Source organism: Nomascus leucogenys, chromosome 22a (genome assembly GCF_006542625.1).
Source record: "Nomascus leucogenys isolate Asia chromosome 22a, Asia_NLE_v1, whole genome shotgun sequence".
In the NCBI taxonomy this organism is placed as follows: domain Eukaryota; kingdom Metazoa; phylum Chordata; class Mammalia; order Primates; family Hylobatidae; genus Nomascus; species Nomascus leucogenys.
In genome coordinates, this window is record NC_044402.1 from 15,085,107 (window position 1) to 15,110,998 (window position 25,892).

Below are 25,892 nucleotides of genomic sequence, written 5' to 3' on the forward strand. Positions count from 1 at the left end.
CATGTCGCCTGGGCACTCACATGTCTGGAAGACTTGACTTACCTAGATCGCTGTTCCACGCTCTTCATATGAGTCATTTCACTTTGAAGGGAGATCTTCGTAATAGTTGAACTGATGGTGCAGTTTCTATTCAGAAAATCTGGAAGCTCCAACAGCTGTTAGAGAGCATTTGTTTCCATCACTTCTCTTGATACATGAGATTCAGAGAAATCCTGTTCACTCATTATTCAACAAACATTGATGGAGACCCTTACTAGGTTACTTACTAGTGCCAAATACTGTTCTAAGTGAATGAGTCAGACCCAGTCGCTGGCTTTATGGGGTTTACATATCATTGGGGAAACAGTCGATTAGCAAGGTAATATGATTTTCTTCAGGGTCACACAGCTGACTAGGGCAGAGCTGGGACCTGTCCTCCTGCTCCTGGCTTCCAGTTCAGTCCTCTCATCAGTTGGGCCATACTGACCATGCCCTGTCAGTACCTTCTTGAAAATGGAGTCATGAGCAGCATAGCAATATATTACACTTGAAAATTAAGGACCTTAAAAAGCTAGTCTATCATCTTCCAATTGGTCTCATATAATTAAAAAATAAAAAATAAAGCAAGTCTAGACGTAATTATGTATGAATAAAAAGCATCAGCCATATCTTATCTGTTCTGTTTAAATGTGGGCTAGGTCTTGCTCATCCCTTAACGCCATCAAAACCTTAGTGTGGAAACAAAAGAATCTCTAACGATTTTAATTATGAAACTCCGAAACCCCTCTTTTCGGTGATGAATTATGGGGACAGGTAATTACTTTCAGTGTACTTTACGATTGCTAGCACTTAGTGAGGGTTAGAGACCTGATGCCGTCAGAAAGCTTCCTCAGCATTCAGCAAGATGGGTGTATTTGTGTTGATCTCTCCTTGGTTTCAGCAGAAGAATGGGGTGGGTCATTCTAAGCTTCCAAAGTCGGGGAGGAGGTTAGTGATTGGCATTTAATTGTATCTCCCAAAGGCCCCTCCCTGCATGGTTTAACGGTGATATGCTGCCTCTTGGAAGGCAGGCTACAGTTCCATTAATCACCACCAAGAGACTGGAATTCCGACAGATGAACTGGTTAGCATTTGTCTTGGGTAGTGGTTTTCAGTTTTAATGGGAGCAGGAGTGGAGGAATAGATTTCTTGCTTGTTTGTTTATCCATTCACATATTTATTCATCTGTCAAATATTTACGTGTTAGGAACTAGGATCGAGACAGCAAATGGTCCCTGTGGAATTTCTAGTCCAGCAGGAGAAGAAAAAACAAGGAAATTACCAGTGGGCTATGCCTTTAGGAAAGGGGAAGATAATGCTATTTTCTTTTCTTACCTTAGCTTTTCACCTGCAGCTTTTCTTTTAGAAAGATGGTTGTATAATTTCGTGTCTAAAAGTCAGAGTTAATTTTTGTAGCATCTCCCAGTACCTCTTGACATAACTGGAGACTCATTCCCTGGGAATTGCTGATATAAGACCTTATCAGACGGCAGTGTTTTCAGAGCAGCTCTTGCTCGTGCTCTGGTTGGGAGTATCGTGAATGAACACACTGCAGGAACACACCATGTGGTCTGAGGGATACTGCCCTCCGCTGTTGGTTTCAGATGATGTGTTACGGCATTCACTTGTTCTACCAGTGTTTATCAGCTTCCACTCTGAGCCAGGCATTCTTTGGGTGCTGGGGATAAAATGGTGAGCAGCCAGACAGGCTTTTGCTGTCAGAGGGAAATCAGATCGTTATACTCTTGGATGTATAACTATAGCCTAAGATAGTTATAGCATTGAGGAGGAAAGGTACCCATTTCTGAGAGTCCATTTTAAAATGAAATTAACCTACAATTGGTGGTTATGGGAGGTTTTCCTGAGGAAGTGACTGAGCAGAAACCTGAAGATGAATTGGAAAGTAGGAGCTAACTGGCAAAGGTGAGGCAGGGTGAAGGGAGTGGTGATCTCATTGTTCAGTCAGGGGTATCCAATCTTTTGGCTTCCCTGGGCCACATTAGAAGAAGAATTGTCTTGGGCCACACATAAAATACACTAACATGAATGTAAGCTGATGAGCTTAAAAAAAAAGATCTGTGCATAAATCTCATAATGTTTCAAGAAAGTTTATGAATTTGTGTTGGGCAGCATTCAAAGTCATCCTGGGCCACATGTGGGCTGCAGGTTGAACAAGCTTGGTTTAGATCCAAAAGAATCCTCAAAGGCACCTTGTCCAGCCAACTCATCCTTTATTCTCTGCTTTATTTTACTACTTAGCATTTAGCTGGCATCAAATACACTATAAACCAGGGATCTTCTTAGGTTTAGTGAAAGATTCCAACTCACAAGAATTTCATAGGCTGCCCTTGACACCCATCTACTTAGATAGATACAGAATAGAACCAAAAATTGCCAGCAGGGAAAGGTCAGGGGCTTCTTTCCACATGAGTTCTCCCAGCAGTTCCTACGGCCACCCAGGAGCTTCTCTGTTCCTTTTCACCTCAAGTGACAGCTCAGGTGCTAGGGAATGAGACTCACATTGGGTAGGTTTGCCATCTGCCCTGGCTTAATATCTCAGGCCCCACGTCTTCAGGATCTTCCAAGGGATACGCTAGGTTGTAAGAATCAGCACACTCAGGGAAGTCCAAAGACACAATGTTCCTATCAGATATTTACAGTTCCTCCCAGTCTGGCTGCAAGTTATCAATCAGGGGCCATTTTTATCATAGGAAGTGTTGCCTAGTAACATAATTGACATTTTATCTTTTTAGGCTTTCTAGGGAAACAAAACTAGAAAGTTAACCTAAGGTTATTTTTGTTGTTTTTGTTTGTTTGTTTTGAGGCGGGGTCTTGCTTTGTCACCCAGGCTGGAGTGCAGTGGTGCAGTCACGGCTCACTGCAGCCTTGACCTCCCGGGGCTAAGCAATCCTCCCATGTGATCCTCAAATAGCTGGGACTACAGGTGCATGCCAGCAGGCCCAGGTAATTTTTGTATTTTTTTTTTTTTTTTTTTGTAGAGATGGGGTTTCACCACGTTGCCCAGGCTGGTCTTGAACTCCTGGGCTCAAGTGATCTGCCCACCTGGACCTCCCAAAGTGCTGGAATTACAGGCGTAAGCCACTGGGCCCGGCCAACCTGAGGTTAAATTCTCAAAAGAAGAGGGAAGGAATTTAACCCTTTGCCCCCATTTGTATTTTGTCTTATTTAATTTGTTTACACTTGTCTCCCATCAGTAGAACCTAAGTTCCACTTGGGCAGGAATTTTGGTCAATTTTGCTTGGGAACAGATCTGTACCTGTATGCCCCAGTGTCTGGTGTATAATTGTGCATCCATGAATGAATGAATAAATGGATGCACTTTTCATTTTCAGCTGAGACGGCTGTGGCTCGTAGATGTCTATCTGAGAGTTGGATATTGTCTGTAAAAGTAGTTGATGTAAAACGTGTGCACGTTGTGCTAGGTGCTGGGGATCTAAGGCCGAATAGGACAGCCCAGACCGGCTTCATGGAACTCACGGCTCCTATTCTTGTTTCTTTGTGGTAAAGCAGGAGATACACTACGACCACCTAGGTCTTCCTGTATATGAGCTCATTCCGTTAAAGGAGAATGGAGAGTGCCAGGCATCAAACAATTTCCTTGACCTTAGCAAGAAATAACACGTTTTCTGGAAAGATCATAGAGACCTCTGCTTTCTACCCTGTCTTTGCGGTTGGAGGGAAATACAATAACAGTGGCTTTATTAAGTTCCTCAAGCTGGCTCTGACAGAGTCTTTTCTGGGAAGATCCTAGCCTGGTGGAAGTTTGGTCTTGTAGGCCTCCTTCTGAGGAGGGTGCCTAACCCACACATCTGGATGGGATTCCAGAGTTCCCGTAGCAGGAAAGGGAGCTATCATCTTCCCTGGTTTAGTTGTTGAGAACATTTGCTCCCACAGCCTCCCAGACTTGAACTTTTTTAAGAATTCAAATATGTAGCTCTTCAAGTTGCAACCTCATGGGGTGCAGCTGGACAGAGAAGCCCACAAGAGAGTTTAAGTGTGGCCTCTGCAGGCCACCCCTCAAGGGCAGAACATTGAAATAACACATGTGTGTGGGGAAAAAGGAATTCATATCCTGTCTGGTCAAGAAGGAAGCCAAGTTTCACCCTCTCTGAGCCTGTCAGACTGTAGGGAGCTGTCTTGGTAATTTAGTGAGTCTGCATCACAGAGGGGGGTCCACATGTATCTGTTGGGGAAGCAGGGTGGATGGGAAGGAGAGGAGGGGGAAGCACGCATCCCTGTTCTGACTCTGGCCCAGAGCAAAAGCTCAATCACCTACCTGCCTTTTCCCTTCCCGGGTTTAGGTGTCAAATGCATTAGTATTTTACACGAAGGTGGGCTGGGGGTGGGGACCCAGCTCTTTTCAAGGGATATTTCCTACCTGTTTTAAAAAAATCATCCTTTTCCTCTCCATTCTTTTTTTGCAGTGATATTTTTAGTCAACTGTTAGAGAAAATTGCAGAGAGATTGAGCTAAAGCCCAGAAAATGACTGAGACATCTTGGGATAATTTGTGACTCTTCTTAGGATACACTAGAGCCTTCTATTGAAAATGAGAGGGGATATAAATTTTTCTACAAGTATCCACCTTTATATTTGTATGGCAATGTCTGCCATAGACCTACCCACCAACAAGGAAATCTATAATATGATTGTATGTTCTCATAGCAAATTCCTGCATTAAATTACAGGGTTGGTTTAGAAAAGTCAAGGATTATTTCCTTTTTTTTTTTTTTTGAGATGGAGTCTCACTCTGTCGCCCAGGCTGGGGTGCAGTGGCGAGATCTCAGCTCACTGCAAGCTCCGCCTCCCGGGTACACGCCATTCTCCTGCCTCAGCCTCCTGAGTAGCTGGAACTACAGGCGCCCGCCACCACGCCCGGCTAATTTTTGTTGTATTTTTAGTAGAGACGGGGTTTCACCACATTAGCCAGGATAGTCTCGATGTCCTGACCTCGTGATCTGCCCACCTCGGCCTCCCAAAGTGCTGGAATTAGGCGTGAGCCACCGCACCAGGCCGGATTATTTCTTAATTGACATTTGTTTTTTCCACCTTCCTCTGTATTTTGGCTTTGAATTTTTACTTTTTATTTATGAATGCCTTCTGGTGATGGTTCTCCAGGTTTGGCGTGGACACGCTGTATCTTTTTTTCTGCTAGCTCTTCCTCCTTCTGCCTCCCCCTGGCATAATTTGCATCTTCTGTCTCTCTGTTCTGGCTGACTGATGGTTGTGGTAGCTGGTTCTCCTCTGAATCTCCCTGGCAAATTAGCAACAGAAGCAGTGATCCCTGCATCCTGGAAATAAGCAGTTAAAATACCAGGAAGAATCTAAAGCTATATTTCTTCTGAAGAATACCCAGAAAAACTCATTAGCTAGGCTTAGTAAAACCTGAATTACAGATCTTTTTAAAAGATGCAATTATGCTGCTTTCAAGTACATTTTGAGCTAGTAAATTAAACACACATACACACACACAAAAACAAACAAAAAAAACTGTGGCCTGCTCAATTCTATGAATGTTTATTGAGATTCTACTGGGTAAGCTCTGGGGATATAAGATGAACAGAAAGCATTCTTTGAGCTATGGGAAAGACAAGGATGTCAACAGACAAAGATTCCTTGCTTGGCCAAACTTTAGTCATGCTTCGAAATCTTCTGCTAGGCCCATCTGTATACGTCCATGTAGAATCCAGTTTTAGCAAAAGAACCTGTGAAGTCATTTTAGCCAGAATCCCCCATTCTCTAATACCTGATCATCCTCAGTGTCTGATTGGGTTCCTCAGCCACTACCATCCCCCAGGTGCTATCTGATCACCCTGGCCCATCTTCAGCAAGAATCCTGTTAGATCAGTTTAGCCAGAATCTTTCCTACTCCTCATGTTTCCTCTTAGTGATTTTCCACTCACTGACCCCCAGCCTCCTTCTTGGCTATAAATCTTCACCTGTTTAGGCTGTACTTGGAGTCTAGCCACTCCCTCCCTCCCACTGCAAGACCCAGTTGCAGTGGTCCCTCTGCTTATCGTGATGGTCCTGAACAAAGTCCTCCTTACTCTGCCTTAACAAGTCTCATTGAATAATTTTTTCTTTAACACAACAAATAATTATATCACCCTGTGAAAGGCAGTATAATGAAGGTCTGTACTGGGGGAGAAGGAGAAAGGACAGGAGGAAGGCGGAAGTATTATAGTTAACTACTTGGGTGAATTCATTAGGTTTCTTAGAAGAATTAACATTTGGACTTTGTCTTTGAAGGAGGGATAAAACATACCATCTGACAGGGGTCTTGGGAGAAGTGGGTGGGGTGGGGGTCATGGTTGAGTGCTGAATCTACAAGGCCAGATACACTTTACGTGCTCGTGAGAGGCAGTGTTGTGCAGCACTGACTCTGGATCCTCCTCCTGAGTTCACATGCTTGATCTTCTATTGATCAGCAGTGTGACCTCGGCAAGTCCCTTCACTTTCCCTCTGTTTCGGTTTCTTCATCTGTAACTGGGGATAATAATAGGACCTGATTCATAGGATTATTAGGCTGATTTAGAGAGTTAGTAATTGTAATGTGCTTTGAACACATTATCATTACACATAGCAAGTACTATATAAGGGTCTGATAAATGAATAAATCAAACCCTACAGAGTAGAGGGTTTGCCAGCTCCCACAGAGAGAAAGGCAAGAATTGGCAGCTAAGAAATCTGAGAAGGTGGAAGCACCAGTGGCAGTGTAGTTTTGGGTCTTATCCTATATCCACGTTAAAAAAGACAGAGCAACTAGAGAGCGGACCCAAAGCCCAGGAACAACATTTAGAGCTAGACGAGGTGGCAGAGTATCCTCATGAGCCCCAACATACCAGCTGATGGGGACACACTACCAACAGCCTCACAGCTGGCATATTATTTGCATTTGTGTGCAACAGGGCATCTGATGGGCCTGGGAACAGGAGACCCTAAAATAGCCATCAAGTATTTACTGGGAAGCTTGTCTGGCCAATTTGAGATTAGCAGCTGAAAATGAGAGGATTTTTGCCCAGCAAGGTCTAAGGGGCCAGAGCAGTCAGGCCCTTCTGATGACTTGAAACTGACTCACTAGGGCTGTCTTCTGGGACTGGGCCCTGCTACAAGAGAAACTGCTGAGAGCAGAGTGAAAATTGATCAAGAAGTGATGTAAGAGACGAAAGAATGAGAAAATAGAGGTAAAAATCGGGGAGGGGGAGATAGCCAGGAATTGTCATAAAGGAAGCTGCTGTATTTTTTAAAGCAGCTTTGTTTGTGTATAATTTATGTATTTAAAAAGCCTATAATAATTATGTAATTTGGTTGTTTTTAATAAATGTATACAGGCCGAGCATGGTGGCTCACACCTGTAATCTCAGCACTTTAGGAGGCTGAGGTGGGTGGATCACCTGAGGTCAGGGGTTCAAGACCAGCCTGGCTAGCATGGTGAAACCCCGTCTCTACTAAAAATACAAAAATTAGCCAGGCTTGGTGGCAGGTGCCTGTAATTCCAAGTACTCGAAAGGCTGAAGCAGGAGAATCTCTTGAACCCAGGAGGTGGAGCTTGCAGTGAGCCAAGATCGCGCCATTGCACTCCAGCCTGGGCGACAAGAGTGAGACTGTCTCAAAAAAAAGAAAAAAAAAATTTATACAGCTGTGCAGTCATCTTCACAATTCAGTTTCAGAACATTCCCTTTAGCCTGAAAACTTCCTTGTGCCTGTTCCAGTCAATTCCTACTGCCAGCCCCAGGCAACCACTTAGCTCTGTGGCTCTGTGTCTATAGATTTGCCTTTTCTAGAAATTTTGCATAAATGTAATCATAGAATACGTAGATGATTGTGTCTCACTTTTTTTTTTTTTTTTTTTTTTTGAGATGGAGTTTCGCTCTTGTTGCCCAGGCTGGAGTGCGATGGCGTGATCTCAGCTCACTGCAACCTCCGCCTCCCAGATTCAAGCGATTCTCCTGCTTCAGCCTCCCAAGTAGCTGGGATTATTGGCATGTGCCACCACGCTCAGCTAATTTTTTTGTGTTTTTAGTAGAGACGAGGTTTCTCCACGTTGGTCAGGCTGGTCTTGAACTCCCGACCTCAGGTGATCTGCCTGCCTCCACCTCCCAAAGTGCTGGGATTACAGGCATGAGCCACCGTGCCCGGCCTGTGTCTCACTTCTTTCACTTGGCATACTGTTGTTGAGGTTCACTCCCATCGTAGCATGTATCAGCAGGTCATTTCTTTTTATTGTGGAGTCGTCATTATTATTACATTTCACTTTTTAGGAAACCATCCAATGGTACCATTTTACATTCCCGCCAGCAATGTATGAGAGCTCCAGCTTTTTTTCTCTTTAACTCTTGGCATTGTCAGTTTTTTGAATTAGAGCCATTCTAGTAAGTTTGCAGTAATATCCCACTGTGATTTTAATTAATTTACATTTTCCTAATGATTAATGAAGTTCAGCAGATTTTCATGTGCTTCTGAGTATTCTTGCTGGGCGCAGTGGCTCAGGCCTGTAATCCATGCACTTTGGGAGGCAGAGGTGAGCAGATCACCTGAGGTCAGGAGTTCAAGACCAGCCTGGCCAAAATGGTGAAACCCCATCTTTACTAAAAATGAAAAAATTAGCGGAGCATGGTGGTGCACAGCTGTAGTCTTAGCTACTCAGGAGGCTGAGGCACAAGAATTGCTTGAACCTGGGAGGTGGAGGATGCAGTGAGCCGAGATCACTCTTCTGTACTCCAGCCTGGGTGACAGAATGAGACTCCATCTCAAAAAAAAGTATTCTTAGTATTCCTCTGTGGTGAAATGTCTGTTCAAAACTTTTGCCCTGTTTTCAGTTGGATTGTTGTCTCCTTATTTAGTTGTTGAAAAATCTGTTCTTTTCACATTGGATTGCATTGACACGTGAGTAAAAAAATAATTTAACATAAACATAAAGGTTTGTTTCTAGAGTCTCTATTTTGTTTCATTGATCTGTATGTCTGTCTTTAAGCCAATACCATACTGTCTTGAATATAGTAGCTTTATAGTAAGTTTTGAAATTAGGTAGTATAAGTCCTCCAACTTTGTTCTTTTTAAAAATTATTTTGGCTATTTTCAGGCTTTGATATTCCCCCATAAAATTTAGAATCAGCTTGCCAATTTCTGTCAAAAAAAAAAAAAAAAGCCTGCCAGGATTTTGATAAAGATTGTACTGAATCTTTAGATCAATTTGGGTGGAATTGCCAGATTCACAGTTGCAAATCTTCTAATCCAACCCCTCTCCATTTATTTAGATCTTCTTTGATTTCTCTTAAAAATGTTTTGTAGTTTTCAGCTTTTGTATTTTCCGTTAAATTCATTCCTAAGTATTTCATTCACTTCATGTGATTGTGAATTGCTTTCTTAATTTCATTTTCAAATTATTTTTTGTTATTGAAAACTTTTGATTTTTATATATGGATGTATCCTGCAAACTGACTAATCTCTTGAATTAATTTTTATAATTTTGTAATAGATTGCTTAGGATTTTTACTTATAGGATCATGTCATCTGTGAACATAAACAATTTTACTTCTTTCTGTTCAATCTCGATCCCTTTTATTTCTATTTATTGCCTTATTGCACTGTCGAGAATCTCCAGTACAATGTTGAATAAAAGTGGCAAGAGCAGACATCCTTATTGTATTCCTGATCTTAGAAAGCATTCAGTCTTTTACCATTAAGTATGATGTTAGCTGTAGGTTTTTAATAGATGCCTCTTGTGTCTAGTAATATTCCTTGATTTAAAGTCTGTCTTACCTGATATTAATATAGCCACACTATTTCTCTTATGGTTACTGTTTACATAATACATTTTTTTGTGCTTTTGTTTTCAACCTATTTGTGTCTTTGAATTAAAGTGTCTCTATCTCTTATACATAGCATATGGGTGGATCTTGGTTTTTTTAATCTAGTATAAACCTTTTTGCCTTTTGAATGGAATGTGTAGTCATACACATTTAATGTAACTATTGATATGATTGGATTTACACCTACTATTTTTGCCCTTTGTTTCTGTATGTCTCATGTCTTTTTTGATTCTTCATTCCTCCTTTCTACCCTTTTTAATGGTTGTTAAAAAATACTTTTTTAGTATACCATTTAAATTCCTCTGTTGATTTTTAACTGCATTTTTTTGGAAAAAAATTTTCTGTTTTCAGCTGGGCACAGTGGCTCACACCTGTAATCCCAGCACTTTGGGAGGCAAAGGCGGGTGGATCACCTGAGGCCAGAAGTTTGAGACGAGCCTGGCCAACATGGCAAAACCCTATCTTCACTAAAAATACAAAAATTAGCTGGGCATGGTGGCGGACACCTGTAATCCCAGCTACTTCAGGGGCTGAGGCATGAGAATTGCTTGAACCTGAGAGGCAGAGGATGCAGTGAGCTTCTATCGCACCACTGCTCTCCAGCCTGGGCGACAGAGCGAGACTCCATCGGGAAAAATAAAATAATTCTGTTTTCTCTATGGATTATAATATATATCTTTAAACTATCACAGTCAACTTCAAGTTAGTATTGACTTAATTTCAGTATTAGCAACTTTGTTCCAATATAGCTTCATTTCCCCCTGTCTTCTTTGTGTTATAAAAACAATGTAATATATTAATTTTCTCTTTACACAATGTTATTTTTTACAGAAATTAAAAAAAGAAAAGATAAAACAATATTTATACGGTCTTTTATATTTACCCACATATTTACATTTCTGGTGCTTTTATTAGTTTATTCCTATATATTCCTATGACCCTCTGGTATAATTTGCCTGTCATGTGAAGGCTTCCCTAAAATTTTGTATTGGGCAGGTCTACTAACAATGAATTCTCTCGCTTTTTGCTTAGGTGGGAATGTTTTTATTTTTTCCTCATTTTTGAAGGATAGTTTTACTGGATATAGAATTCTTGACTGACAAGGTGTTGTTGTTTTTGTTTTTTCTTCACAAGTTTGAGTACAGCCATACCTCAGAGATATTGTAGGTTTGGTTTCAGACCATACAATAATGTCAATAAAGCAAGTCACATGAATTTTTTGATTTCCCAGCACATATAAAAGTTATATTTACACTATACGGTAGTCTGTTAAGTATGCAATAACATTATGTCCAGTAAAAGGTACATACCTTAGTTAAAAAATATTTTATTGCTAAAAAATGCTAACAGTCATCTGAGCTTTCAGCAACTCATATCTTTTTGCTGGTAGAGGCTTTTGCCTTGATGTTAATAGCTGCTGACTGATGGGGTGGTGGTTGCTGAAGTTTGGGGTGGCTGTGGCAATTTCTTAAAATAAGACAACAGTGAGGTGTACCACATTGATGGACTCTTCCTTTCATAAAAGATTTCTCTGTAGCATGCAATGCTGTTTCATAGCATTTTACCCACAGTAGAACTTTTTCAAAATTGGAATCAATCCTCTCAAACCCTACTGCTGTCTTGTCAACTAAGTTGATATACTATTCTGAATCCTTTGTTGTTATTTCAACAATGTTCACAGAATCTTCACCAGGAGTAGATTCCATTTCAAGAAACTTATTTCTTTGTACATCTGTAAGAGCAATTCCTCATCCATTCAAGTTTCATCGTGAGATCGCCACAGTTCAGTCACATCTTCAGGCCTCACTTCTAATTCTAGTTCTCTTGCTATTATCACCATGCCTGCAGTTACTTCCTCCACTGAAGATTTCAACCCCTCAAAGTCATCCGTGAGAGCTGGAATCAATTTATTCCAAGCTCCTGTTCTTCTTGATATTTGGACGTCCTCCCAGGAATCACAAGTGTTCTTAGTGGTATCTAGAATGGTGAATCCTTTCCAGAGGTTTTCTTTTTTTTTTTTTTCAAGTAGAAAAGTGTATCCAAAATATTAACAGTTAGCAGCCCGAAAATACAATTTTTTTTTTTTCTGGCACATAAGGTTTTTTTTAATAAAAGAGAAACTATAAAAATGCACATGAAATTACACTCATTAGAAGAGATTTAATTTTTACATAAACTTGGATTTGCCACTGGTTAGATTTGAGCCCTCAAACATAAACTATATATAAATAAGGGTTGATGTCAATTAATATTATGCTAGACTTATGTCATGACTAAAGCATTATAAAATAATACCACTCTTTAAGATATAAATTATGTAATTGCTCATAAATATTCTTCTTTTTTTTCAGGTTGAGAAACTATTATTATTATTATTATACTTTATGTTTTAGGGTACATGTGCACAACGTGCAGGTTTGTTACATATGTATACATGTGCCATGTTGGTGTGCTGCACCCATTAACTCGTCATTTAGCATTAGGTATATCTCCTAATGCTATCCCTCCCCCCTCCCTCCACCCCACAACAGTCCCCAGTGTGTGATGTTCCCCTTTCTGTGTCCATGTGTTCTCATTGTTCAATTCCCACCTATGAGCGAGAACATGCGGTGTTTGGTTTTTTGTCCTTGCGATAGTTTGCTGAGAATGATGGTTTCCAGCTTCATCCATGTCCCTACAAAGGACATGAACTCATCATTTTTTATGGCTGCATAGTATTCCATGGTGTATATGTGCCACATTTTCTTAATCCAGTCTATCATTGTTGGACATTTGGGTTAGTTCCAAGTCTTTGCTATTGTGAATAGTGCCACAGTAAACATACGTGTGCATGTGTCTTTATAGCAGCATGATTTATAATCCTTTGGGTATATACCCAGTAATGGGATGGCTGGGTCAAATGGTATTTCTAGTTCTAGATCCCTGAGGAATCGCCACACTGGCTTCCACAATGGTTGAACTAGTTTACAGTCCCACCAACAGTGTAAAAGTGTTCCTATTTCTCCACATCCTCTCCAGCACCTGTTGTTTCCTGACTTTTTAATGATGGCCATTCTAACTGGTGTGAGTTGGTATCTCATTGTGGTTTTGATTTGCATTTCTCTGATGGCCAGTGATGATGAGCATTTTTTCATGTGTCTTTTGGCTGCATAAATGTCTTCTTTTGAGAAGTGTCTGTTCGTATCCTTTGCCCACTTTTTGATGGGGTTGTTTTTTTTCTTGTAAATTTGTTTGAGTTCACTGTAGATTCCTTTCCAGAGGTTTTCAATTTGCTTTGCCCAGATCCATCAGAGGAATCACTATCTATAGTAAACAGTAAGTCAGAATTACTCCTTGACCCTTGGGCTACAGAATGGATGTTGTGTTAGCAGGCATGAAAACAACTTTTATCTCCTTATACATCTCCATCAGAGCTCTTGGGTGACCGGGTACATTGTCAATGAGCAGTAATATCTGGAAAGGAATCCTTTCTTCTGAGTGGATCTGAAGAGTGGGCTTAAAATATTCAGTGAACCATGCTGTAAACAGATGTGCTTTCATCCAGGCTTTATTGTTCCATTTACAGAGCACAGGCAGAGTCAATTTAGCATAATTCTTAAGGGCCCTAGGATTTTCAAAATGGTAAATGAGCATTGGTTTCGACTCAAAGTCACCAGTTGCGTTAACTCCTACAAGAGAGTCAGCCTGTCCTTTGAAGCTTTGTAGCCAGGCATTGACTTCTCTGTAGCTATGAAAGTTGTAGATAACATTTTCTTTCAATAGAAGGCTGTTTCATCTACATTGAAAATCTGTTGTTTACTATAGGCACCTTCATTAATGATCTCAGCTAGAACTTCTGGATAACTTTCTGTAGCTTCTATATCAGCACTTGCTGCTTCACCTTGCACTTTTTTTTTTTTTTTTTTTTTTTGAGACGGAGTCTCGCACTGTCGCCTGGGCTGGAGTGCAGTGGTGTGACCTTGGCTCACTGCAACCTCCACCTCCTAGGTTCTAGCTATTCTCCTGCCTCAGCCTCTGGAGTAGCTGGGATTACAGGCACCCACCACCACGCCTGGCTAATTTTTTGTATTTTTAGTAAATATGGGGTTTCACTATGTTGGCCAGGCTGGTCTCGAGCTCCTAACCTCGTGATCCACCCACCTCGGCCTCCCAAAGTGCTGGGATTACAGGCGTGAGCCACCACACCTGGCCACCTTGCACTTTTATATTATAAAAACAGATTCTTTCCTTAAACCTCGTAAACCAGCCTCTGCCAGGTTCAAACTTTTCCTCTGCATCTTCTTCACCTCTCTCAGCCTTCAAAGAATTGAAGAGAATTAGGGCCTTGCTCTAGATTAGGCTTTGGTTTAAGGGAATGTTGAGGCTGGTTTAATCTTCTATCCAGACCATGCAAACTTTTTCCCTATCAGCAATAAGGCTCTTTTGCTTTTTTTAAAAAATTATTTTTATCATTTGTTTGTTGACTGGAGTAGGCACTTTTAATTTTCTTCAAGCAGTCTTCATTTGCATTTTCAACTTGACTAAGTGTTTGGTACAAAAGGCCCCACTTTCAGCCCATCTTGGCTTTTGGCAGACCTTCCTCACTAATCTTAATTATTTCCAGCTTTTGATTTAAAGTAAGAGATGTGCAACTCTTCCTTTCACTTGAACTTTAAAGGCCATTGTAGGGTTATTAATTGGCCTCATTTCAATATTGTGTCTCAGGGAATAGGGAAGACCAAGGAAAGGGAGAGAGATGGGGAAATGGCTGGTCAGTGGGGGCACATATACAACATTTATTGATCAAGTTTGCCATCTTAGGTGGGCATGGTTCGTGGCACCCCCAAACAATTATGGTATTATCAAAGATCACTGATAAAAGATAATGATAATAATTGATGGTGGTATTATTAGTATTATTCTGAAACTTCTCATATAACATGGAATAAAGCAACTGAATAGTTATGGAATGTTCTAATTCCATCATCCCCTGTGTCCTTGAGAATGAATATTCTTGCTATGGAAGAAAGGAAAAAACAGATTTAAGATAGGAGTAGTCTAGGAAAAACTGTAGTCCTGAATTTGAATAATCAAATTGTAAATAGTTTGAAATCTGAGGTATTTGTGTCTATGTGTATGTGTATATGCATGTGCATATACATACATATATACATGTATGTGTGTATGTGTTTATATGTGAGAGAGAGAGAAGTTCTGGCTAAGGTGACCGACCCATTAGCAGTGAACATCCCTGGCTCCTGGATTTTGATCTTGAAATATCAGATTTCAATAAAAGAAACCTCATGCCGGTTCTGGGGCAGGAAATGTGTAAGATGAGCCTGGAACACCTTTACCTACGTCCATATAGCAAAGAAGCTATCAAAGATTCCTAGGTCATTTTAAAAGGACTTGGGTAAAATATAGGATAGTTTGAATTTCAAGAAGGGTAAAAATTGCGATAAACTAGTCAAATAAGCTTAAGTTCGTGAGCTCTAATTCAGTATTTTGAAAACTAAGCAAATAAATGGAAAATATAAAACATTTTACTATGTGTACTAAGCCACTGGAAAACCAAATATTAGATGAAACATCTTATAAAAATTATTCCAGGGCCAGGAGTGGTGGCTCACACCTGTAATCCCAGCACTTTGGGAGGCCGAGGCAGGTGGATCACGAGGTCAGGAGATCGAGACCATCTTGGCTAACACAGTGAAACCCCGTCTCTACTAAAAATACAAAAAAATTAGCCAGGTGTGGTGGCGGGTGCCTGTAGTCCCAGCTACTTGGGAGGCTGAGGCAGGAGAATGGCATGAACCCGGGAGGCAGAGCTTGCAGTGAGCCGAGATCGTGCCACTGCACTCCAGCCTGGGCGACAGAGCGAGACTCCGCCTCAAAAAATAAAAAAATAAAAAGTATTCCAGCTAATAAATGAAAATGCAGTGGGAGAATTAGAATGTCACCACTTAGTAACTCCCAGGAGATTGATGCTATAAGTGTTGAATATCAAGGGCTCCTAATGTCAGAACAAGAGCACAACACTGTTGAAGTCTTGCCAAAGGGATCGACCCTGAATTGATCAAGCCTCCGGATCCAGCTGCCAAATTGCAGGAAATACAGAGAACAGAGGCATGTATTGAACTGTAGCATGAGTGTGCAGTTTTCTAGCCAGTGGGAAACTCTACAGGCCGAACAGTTCAGGTTTTCTCTAGCAGATAAGTTGTAAGAAAAAGAGGTAGGGGGGGAAGATGTAAAGCAAGAGTGATTTTAAAGAATCATCAAGTGAGGAAAAGTGGACAAGGCTATAGTGTAGGGATGCCTATATGAGTAATGAAGCAATTAACCAGAAAAGTCAGGGTAGTTGTTACTTTTAGATGGAGGGGGTTGTTCATTGGGATGAGGTGAATGGCAGTATCTTTATTTTTTTTGGTGGTGGTTACATGGTGTGTGCCTTCTAATAGTCCCCTATGCCATATAATTGTTTTATATGGCTTTCTGTATCTATATTTTATCGAATAAAATATTAAGAAAGAATTGAGGGGATCAATGAAATATGGGCTAGAACAGTACCCAGCAGAGGGCAGGGGAGGGAATCCCTGCCCTGGGAACCCAGAGGCCGGGAGTCAGGTCCTGGCTTAGTCCCTCTTAGAGCTGTTGGGCCAGACTCCCTTCTTCTCTCTCTGGGACTCAGTTTCCCTCCTTATCAGTTGTGAGTAACAAATTCCTGCCTGTGTCACTAGGTTGGCTGGCAGATCATCTGGAATAATGAGTTGGGGAATGGCACGGAACCAGTTAGTGGTATCTCAGAAGAAGATGATGGCTGACCTTTCCCGGGTGTTGTGGGAAGTCAGGGACCCCAAACGGAGGGACTGGCTGAAGCCATGGCAGAAGAACGTGGATTGTGAAGATTTCATGGACATGTATTAATTCCCCAAATTAATACTTTTGTAATTTCATATGCCTGTCTTTACTGCAGTCTCTAAACATAAATTGTAAAGATTTCATGGACACTTATCACTTCCCCAATCAATACCCTTGTGATTTCCTATGCCTGTCTTTACTTTAATCTCTTAATCCTGTCAGCTGAGGAGGATATATGTTGCCTCCGGACCCTGTAATAATTGCATTAACTGCACAAATTGTACAGCATGTGTGTTTGAGCAGTATGAAATCTGGGCACCTTGAAAAAAGAACAGGATAACAGCAATTGTTCAGGGAATAAGAGAGATAGCCTTAAACTCTGACCGCCAGTGAGCCAGGTGGAACAGAGCCGTATTTCTCTTCTTTCAAAAGCAAATGGGAGAAATATCGCTGAATTCTTTTTCTCAGCAAGGAACATCCCTGAGAAAGAGAATACGTGTCTGGAGGTATAGGCCTATGAACGGCCCCCCCAAGGTGCGCCTGTCTTTTATGGTGGAGACTGCAGGGGTGAAATAGACCCCAGTCTCCCATAGCGCTCTCAGGCTTATTAGGAAGAGGAAATTCCCGCCTAAGAAATTTTGGTCAGACCGGTTGATCTCAAAACCCTGTCTCCTGATAAGATGTTATCAATCACAATGGTGCCCGAAACTTCATTAGCAATTTTAATTTCACCTCCGTCCTGTGGTCCTGTGATCTTGCCCTGCCTTCACTTGCCTTGTGATATTCTATTACCTTGTAAAGTACTTGATGTCTGTGACCCACGCCTATTCGCACACTCCCTCCCCTTTTGAAAATCCCTAATGAAAACTTGCTGGTTTTTGAGGCTTGTGGGGCATCACGGAACCTACCTTCATGTGATGTCTCCCTCGGACGCCCAGCTTTAAAATTTCTCTCTTTTGTACTCTGTCCCTTTATTTCTCAAGCCAGCCGACGCTTAGGGAAAATAGAAAAGAACCTACGTGAATATTGGGGCAGGTTCCCCGATACCTGGCTAGTGACTGTGCCCTTTCATCCTCACAACAGCTACATGAGTAGGTGTGCAGCTGGATCTTACTCCATTCTAGTGGGAGGGACCCAGTCTCTGTCCTGAAGAAGACCAGTCTCTTGTGGGGACTTCCTTGATGAGAGAGTGCAATAATTTTAATTACTGTGTCAGTGGTTTATTAGTAAATGGCAGCTCCTCTATATGGCTTAGAGGGGCTTGAAAATAGCTTATTCCCCTGAGCAAATTAAATATTCTCCTCACAGATCATGTTTGCTCTGCTGATGTGCTTAGCAAAGCTTTTTTTTTTCTGTAGATAGAGCCAAGGTAAACCTGAGCTTCCCGTCAGAGTGAGTGAGTGTGAACTCTGACTGGGAAAACTGAATAAATGAGGTACTGTGCAATGAAAGAATTGACTTCAGAAGGTTGACTTGTGGTCAGAGCGTCTTCTGTGTTGTCACCATCTTATCAATGTTAGTCTTTTTCCCCGACACCATCTTTCTTCTGAGTCTTGTGTCTGCTGTGAAGCTCAGACGCCTCAGCATAAATTCTCTGCTATCCCTTTGTCACCCACTCCCAGTGGGATCCCATCCCCTTCTTTGCAGCCAAATGTGTCTACTAGGTTCAGTGACTTCAGTTGGCCTGTGCCGCTGGGAGCCTTCCTGGGCTGCTCTCCTGTCCCTGGGATGCCTTTGTTTTGTGTCATAGGAGGTAGTCACATTTTCCAGTTTGACTGCAGGCTTCTGCACGACGGGGATCATCTTCACCTTTCCTTAGCACTGGCATCAGATAGGGCCTGAGTTCAAGTCCCAGCTCTTCTGCTGTGGGCTGTGTGATCATGGGCATGCTCCCTGTTATTTCTAAGCCTCTGTTTCCTCATGTATAAAGCTACAATTGAGAAGAAGAGTTTGGTTTGGTACATCATAGAAACCAGTTCTGATTCTGCACTGTTTTCTATTAAACCAAAGGCTCACAATCACACCAGTGGCTGCTTTTGGCTTTTAGCCAGTAAATGTTTGTATGTGGAATGAAGGGCCGGATGGTGGGAAGTAGCAGCTGGTTGGGGAAAGGTGGGGGATTCACGTGTTTTTGAGCATGGAGTCAGAAGCTTTCCAGGTGCCATCTCATTCAGTATGGCAAGTAGGTGTTAGTCCTATTTTGCAGATGAGGAAGAGACAAGGTGAAGCCTGTTGGCCAGTCCTTCCCCATGTCAGTGCATGCCTGGCATCTGGTACTTGTTCCCCTTGCCATGTTCCCAGATGGCTCACATTCCACACTCGCTTCCGGTCCTTCTTCTCATGAGCCTCCTCAACCGTTGCCCTTTTTGTCTTCTCGCCCCAGCAGATTTGCCTTTCCCAGGCCCAAGTGGGTTATCTGGCCCCACTCCTGAGAATGTGTGACAATCCCATCGGCACCGTGCTGCCTCAAACCGAGCAGCACTGCTTTGTTTCCCCAAGAAAAATATTAGAGGCTTTTATTTACCAATTTAATGGCAAAGAGCCTCCCTTCGCTGTTGAGTTTCTATGTTATGGTTTTGAATTGGAGGCCTGCAGGCTTGCAAGGCCTGTCGCCCCACAGTCTGTCTTCACCCACCTCTGCTACCTGCTCGGCTTCTGGAGCCATTTGGGCTGCTGACCCCTGCACATTTAATGGTCTTTTTTTTTTTTTTTCCTTTTTTCAAATGATCCCCTTGGATTTTTTCTCACTGTCCTAGCTTTGAAATGTGGCCCCCAGAGTTGTGTTGGAAACGCAGTTCTCCTGTCAATTGAATGGAAGTGAACGTTGCACTCTTATCCTCACACTCAAACTTCCAGCTCAAGTGCTTGTGGTGCATTTGAAGGGACTTTCCTCCCCTTGACATCCTTTCTGCCTTTTTTTCCTCTCCATAGCCCAGTTGAATGGAGGGACAGGGTGGCCAGAAGTTCTTTTCCTATGTGACTTTGCCACTCAGAATTGATGAATGAAGGCATTTTGTTAGCAGGACATTTCTACCTTCCAGATTGTCTTTTTTCTGCACCTTTCTGGACTGTTAAAAATGAATATTGTTGGCCTGTGCCCATCAGTGTCCTGTGCAGCTAATTGAGCCCCGTTTTATGAAGCAGGCTGACGGGGACCCCGCCCTCATGCTTGTCTTCCAGCTCCGGCCTGGTCCGGAGCAGACACTTCCCCAGTGGAAGTGGCGAGCTTTCCTCTCCAGCTTTGTGTTGTGGGCTTATAAAGCTTCGGTGGTTCACTTTTGAGTTCACATTTTTTAGTGTGATCTGGCCCTTCTTGATGAACTCAGAACAGTCTCCACATGCTCACTGTGCTAAGTGTGATGGAGCAATCAGGATACACACCTGCCAGACGTGGTCATCTGTCCGTGCCCTGCCCCAAAGCCGTGGCTGGAGACTGTTCCCCTGCCCCCGTCAGGGGCACCAGCACTCTTAGGAGATGTCACATCATTTCCCAGGAGGGTGACCACAAGGCCCCAGAGAAAGTTTTTTACTGTTCTTACCTCGCATGGGTTGTTGTCTTTTGTCATTGTGAGCCAGACCTGGGAATTACGTAGGGAGTTCCTGGGACGTGGTAGACTTTCTGTAAACAGCAAAGAGGATCAATGAATCAAACTGGGGAATATATTTTTTCCTTCAAAATTAAATGACTTCAAAGAAGTAAAGCAGATTTTCATATGCTATAAATTGACTGGAAAACAGATTCCAGAATTCCAAAAGTTTTTTTTTTTTAAAACAATGGTAAAGTTTTGAGGCTAACAGAAGTAATAATGGCAAATACTTAAAAAGCACTTTCTACATGTATTGACTAGTTTAATTCTTACAACAAATCAATGAGGTGGGTACCGTTGTTACTGACTAGTTTAATTCTTACAACAGTGAGGTGGGTATGGTTAAATGAGGTGGGTACAGTTGTTATTTCCATTTTATAAGGAAACTGTGGCACAGGCACTTGCCCAAGGTCAACAATTAATAAATGGCAAAGCTTGGACTTGAACTCATGCTGTGTGACTCCAGGGTCTGTAACCACGACTCTTATTTTGTCTCTTTATGTTCAGGTATGTAGATAAGCATATGGATTCCCGGGTGAAGGACAATCCTTATATGATAGATAAGTTCGGATTGGTTTGTTTTAAGTATTGAAGGACAACACTTTGAAAGACAATCCTTATATGATAGATAAGTTCGGATTGGTTTGTTTTAACTATTGTTAGGTTGAGGAGTCCAAGTGTGTTTGGATACCGTTAGGGTTAAACTGAACATCATTAAAATACAAGTTCATGAGGACTCAACGTCTGCTGACTGTCTTACCATTTCGTTCACTCTGCCTCACTTTTTAGTGCATAGCAAGTATGGGTGTTCTCTCTCTCTCTCTTTATATATATATATGTATATATATATACACACACACATAGACATATATATATACACATATACACACACACACACACACACAGATATATATGGAGAGAGAAATATATATTTGTGTGTGTATATATATATGTTTCTTTTGGAATGAGTACTGATATTCTTTGACTCAACCCCAGAGGTTGAAAGGAAGGATGTGAGATGGGGCAAGCCTTTCTACACTTTGTGTTTCTCAGAGACTCGGAGCTTAGGGGAGTGGAGGGGACAGGTGAAGGGTAGGCGAGTTGCTCTTCTGGCTGGGCTGTCAGAGCAGTCTGGCGACCTTTCATTCATAGGCCTTGTGCACGCCTGTTGGAAGGGCTTGTTTATGTGTTCCTGTCCTGGCCCATGAAGTATGAACTCCAAGAAGCCACTCTCTGTGACTTCTTTGACTTTATGTGTCTGGTGCCACCTACACTGCCTGGGCCGTAGTCCCTACTCCCTGTACTGTGTGCCGCCTGGCTGGCTGACCAAATGTATAATTGACTCTGCTTTTGTCACGAGGAAGCCTCGATTGCTGAGGTAGTCCAAAAAATGTTGTTAAGCCCAGTACAGCTCTCATTAGGTTTGAGATGAGACATCCGGAAGCCTCGCCTGCTTGTTCTCATCCCGGCGTGGATGGCTGTCACACCCTCTGTCACTATATCCAGGCTGCAGCTGGCTTGCTCCGTGGGTAAGAGAGAGCCCTTCGCTAACGAGGCCAAGGTTGTGGGTTTGATCCCTGGCCCCTGACTGCAGCAAGCCATCTGTCTTCACAAATGCGTGTCATTGGATATGAGGAGGAGAGTGTGTACAGAGGGGGAAGCTGGACTCCATTCTGGGAAAAACAGCTCCCTGACAGCCGGCCACAGTGTCCTTTTGGACTGTGAAGGGTATCTGTTCTTCTCCCACTTTCCAGATCTGGGTATCTGGTTTTGATTTCAGACTTTTTCAAGATAGATGATGCTAAGGGTTACATAAATTCTCAAGCCTGAGAACTAAAAGTGATGGACCTAGAAGATACATGGTATGTGTCTGCTTTTCCGGAGTTGTAAGTGCTGACAATATCCAGAATGACATTGTCTTTGTCAACACTTACAACTCCGGAAAAGCAGATACATACCATAAGGTATACGTATATGATGATGGGATGTATCTTGTGGTATACCAAGTACCTGCTTTAGTTGTCCCCTTTGTAACTAAGATAACTCTTTTCAGCAAGGAGTTGGGGAAAGGGGTCTGGGAATATAAGATGGTGCTCACTCTTTTCTTTCTTTTGGGGGTGCCCAGCTTGTTAAACGTCACGGGTACTGGCTGGCCCTGTGAGGCAGTTGAGACAAGGAGTGGTGGGTACACAGGGGGCCTTTGCTTTCACAATGATTGCAGTTTGGTTGGTGAACAGATATAAACTCAAATGAAAATCAGTATGGAAAGGTAGAAAGTGCTATCTAGGCTGGCCTCGGCCCTGGGTCTTGACCCTGCAGACAGAGGAGCATGTGTGAAGGCACAAGGGCAGGAAAGTTTCCCTGAAATGCCTGGAACTTTTCTTTAAAAAACCTCAAAATCTCCATTATCCATGTAGCCCTCTAGAAGCTGTTAGGCTGGGCATGTCACTGGTGTAGGAGTACTGCTCCGCCAGGTCTCCAAGCTACAAGGAAAGCCCCCGAGGGCATACTAGGCTATTCTAGTTAGGAGAGTGTGGTGCTTTGCTGCCTGCTGGACTGTGTTCAGTGAGAAAGAAGGAGATAAGAAACCGGTAGGAAATGTATCCCCTCGTGGTCTTGGTTCATTTGGCTCATGATGGTTCTTTTTCATTCAACAAATATTAATTGAGTGCTTCCTGTATGCCAGGCTCTGTGTCAGAGGCCTTGGGTTATGTCAGTGAATAAAGCCAAGGCCTCTGTCTTGGAGGCACTTACATTTTTGTGGGGATGTGAAGCCATCTAAGCTCCCTGAGGCAGGGATGGTGTCCCCTCCTCAACGGTGCGTCCTCAGGGACCAACCTGGCCTCTGCGGTGAAACATTGCTCAGTCACTGTGGAAGTAACGTATTGCTTCAGCGTTTCGGGAGTGCTGGTTGGTGAGAAGAAAACATGGAGAAAGGCAGACAGTTTCTTTGCTCTTTGAGATCTACTGGGTTGACTTATTGCGTTTGATCTTTAGTTATAAAATTCTCAGCCACGTAAGAGAAAAAAAATATTGAATAGACTGTAGCAGGCCACCTTTTCCTCATTACCCAGGAAATTGACCCAGTCTTTTATTCACACCACTACTTTGAGTTTCCACGACAATGACAGTTGATATTGAATTTATGTGTATTGGTGCCTGGGTCAGATTTTGAGGTCTGAAGATAATTTGGAAGGACAAGTTAAAGGGAAGAATTGTCTTTTCCCACCCTACTCCCAAGAAATAAAAGGAGAAATAACAACACAACAAAAATGTATTGAGCTTGTTATTGAAGTAGCCACTCGTCACAGGCTGAAATGATTCTCTAGCCTTGGTTTTCCATTTTGATTTTGGAGCTCTGGCTTTCTTCCCATTTACATTTCCTCCTTGGTTTGATTACAGAGGGACAGATGGCAATATTAAAGAGCCGAGAATGTTGTTCAGAGTCAGAACAGGACAAAACCAGGTGCAGTAAGCTTGTACATTAGAATGTACATTTCAGAGCCTGGAAAGGTGCTGCCATGTGGCCCAAGGGGGAACTGGAACCTATTGCCAAGATAGAGGGTAGAGAGGGAGGGTCGAATGCTGGTGAGTCAGCAGACAAGCCCTGGAAGGAGGTTCAGCAGGAGGAGGATAAAACCAGATAGAAAAGATAGGAGAGAAGAAAAGATGGAAGTAGGTCAAAGGAAGAGTAGACTATGTCCCCATGAAAAGTGGTAGGCTTTCCTGCCAGTGGGAAAACAAGGATTTGAATGAGAGCAAGGCTGTGGGACTCTGGCCTGAGCTCTCCATAATGGGCTGAGGACAGTGATGTTGGTGAGCGGAAGCAGAGCTTTGCCTGTCAGGCAGAACGAGCAGCTGGCGCTCCGGGGACCTGCAGGCCCTTTCCTCCTTGGTCCCAGCCGCACTCCAGGGACCTGCAGGCCCTTTCCTCCTTGGTCCCAGCCGAGCTGTTGGGAACCATTCCATGTGGAAGGAAATGCACTCAGCTCAGGAAGCTTGTGAAGTAAAGTGCAGGAGATGAACCCCAAGTTCTGAAAGCTTGCCAGAGTGCCCGCTGCGCGAATGCTGGCAGGAACATTTGTTTTGAGAATAGTTTACCATAATGAATTCTGACATCATTGCACTCTCTCAGGCAAGGGTGTTGAAATGGAATAAATGACCTAATGTCAGGGATTTGTGGAAACCCTCAAAACAGGGAGATTGGGAGATTCCTTGGCTCTCTTATCTTCATTTTGAAGTGGAGTTTTAAGCAACAGTTCCTTCTTAGATACTTGATTGATCTCAACATTTTAAGAATTAACTAACAGTTTGGAGATATGAAGGCCATCGTGTGGGTTTTGTTTGCCTCTCTCAAATTGGGTTATCTCATAGCATTTGGAATAGAATTCTTGCAAGTTAACTTCCTCTTTTTTTTGTTCTGATTGTCCATGTACTCGAACGTTTTTCTCTTTCTGCTCTCATGGCAACAGTGGAAGCGATTAGTTGAATAAAATTGTGTGATTTAAACATGTTTGGATGGCAGGATTTCTTGGGACTCATGTTTTTGCATTTGGGCACTTTAAGATGTGCCTGTTTCACCTCTTCTTGCTGTCCGATTGATCTGTGGTGGGGCGGGGACCCTTCTGGGTGCCGCATTCATTGCAGTGGGCTGTAGCTTCAGGCCGCCTCAGCTCTGTGGTTACTGTGGCTTCTTTGTTTACAAGCAGATGCTTCCCAGCTTGAGGAAGAATTTGCTTCTGAATCTTAAACTCTCTCCAGGAATAAACTGGAAACAGTTTGCGAAAAACTTGTATTTGCTTCAAAGGCTTAATTGGGAATACGCACCCAGTGGCTGGTGTTGCCTCATCCTGCCTGGCCTCTTTTGGGGCGGATACTTCCTCCGTTCCTCCACCAGAGGGCCTCGGTCCTGCACGGGAGAAACCCTCTTGCACCTTAACGGGGGAATTGAATTTCTCTACCCGTCATTGATCTCATTCCACAGCCCAGGGCATTACCCGCATTCACTGGACTTCTTCACCTGGGCCAACGGACTTTCTTTCCAGTTTTGGACCAGTAATGAGTATCTCATTAGCTGTCATCACTGGGACACACAGAATTTATGTTATAAATATATGAAGTAATTTGCATATTAATGATGCAAAACATAGACCTGAACTCTTGGATTCATATTTTGTTCCTTCCTCTAGAGTTACACTTCTGTTTTAGAGCTTATGTGTACCCAGGAAGGTAACAGAGTGTGGTAGAAAGCTCCCAGCTCACTCTCTCACTGGGCCTGTGAGCTTGAGCAAGCTCTTCACTTCTGTGTCATAATGGACCAGATTCTGTTGGATCATTTATAGCTGGAAAATTCTGTGCTTCTGTAACTGTCTAAGTAGCTCATTCTATTTCCTAGGACACTGAAACATTCTGAATGACCAGTTCCTATTTGTAGGCTTCCCTGGGTTACAATATTTAGGTTTGATACTGCTTATTCCAGGCCTGATTTCTACCTGGTAAATCAGCCCCTTCAGCCAGGGTCTCCACTTACGTTGCCTCAGTCACAGCTTATTTCATACAATTCAAAGTACCATCCCTTCTGTACCCAGTAGGAGTTTAATCCGTGATTCTGGAACAAA

At 42.6% G+C, this 25,892-nt stretch overlaps 1 protein-coding gene and 1 long non-coding RNA gene across 4 annotated transcripts in view; one reads left to right on the top strand and one right to left on the bottom strand.

The window, feature by feature from the left end:
• TTC7B (tetratricopeptide repeat domain 7B) overlaps window positions 1-25,892 on the top strand; it is a 276,135-nt gene that overhangs the window by 93,180 nt on the left and 157,063 nt on the right. The gene's annotated exons all lie outside the window — the stretch shown is intronic.
• LOC115832329 lies at window positions 23,543-25,603 on the bottom strand. Its single transcript, XR_004027741.1, has 3 exons — window positions 25,272-25,603; window positions 24,192-25,183; window positions 23,543-24,148 (listed from the first exon to the last, which is right to left on the bottom strand). It is a non-coding gene; the product is annotated as an uncharacterized LOC115832329 (long non-coding RNA).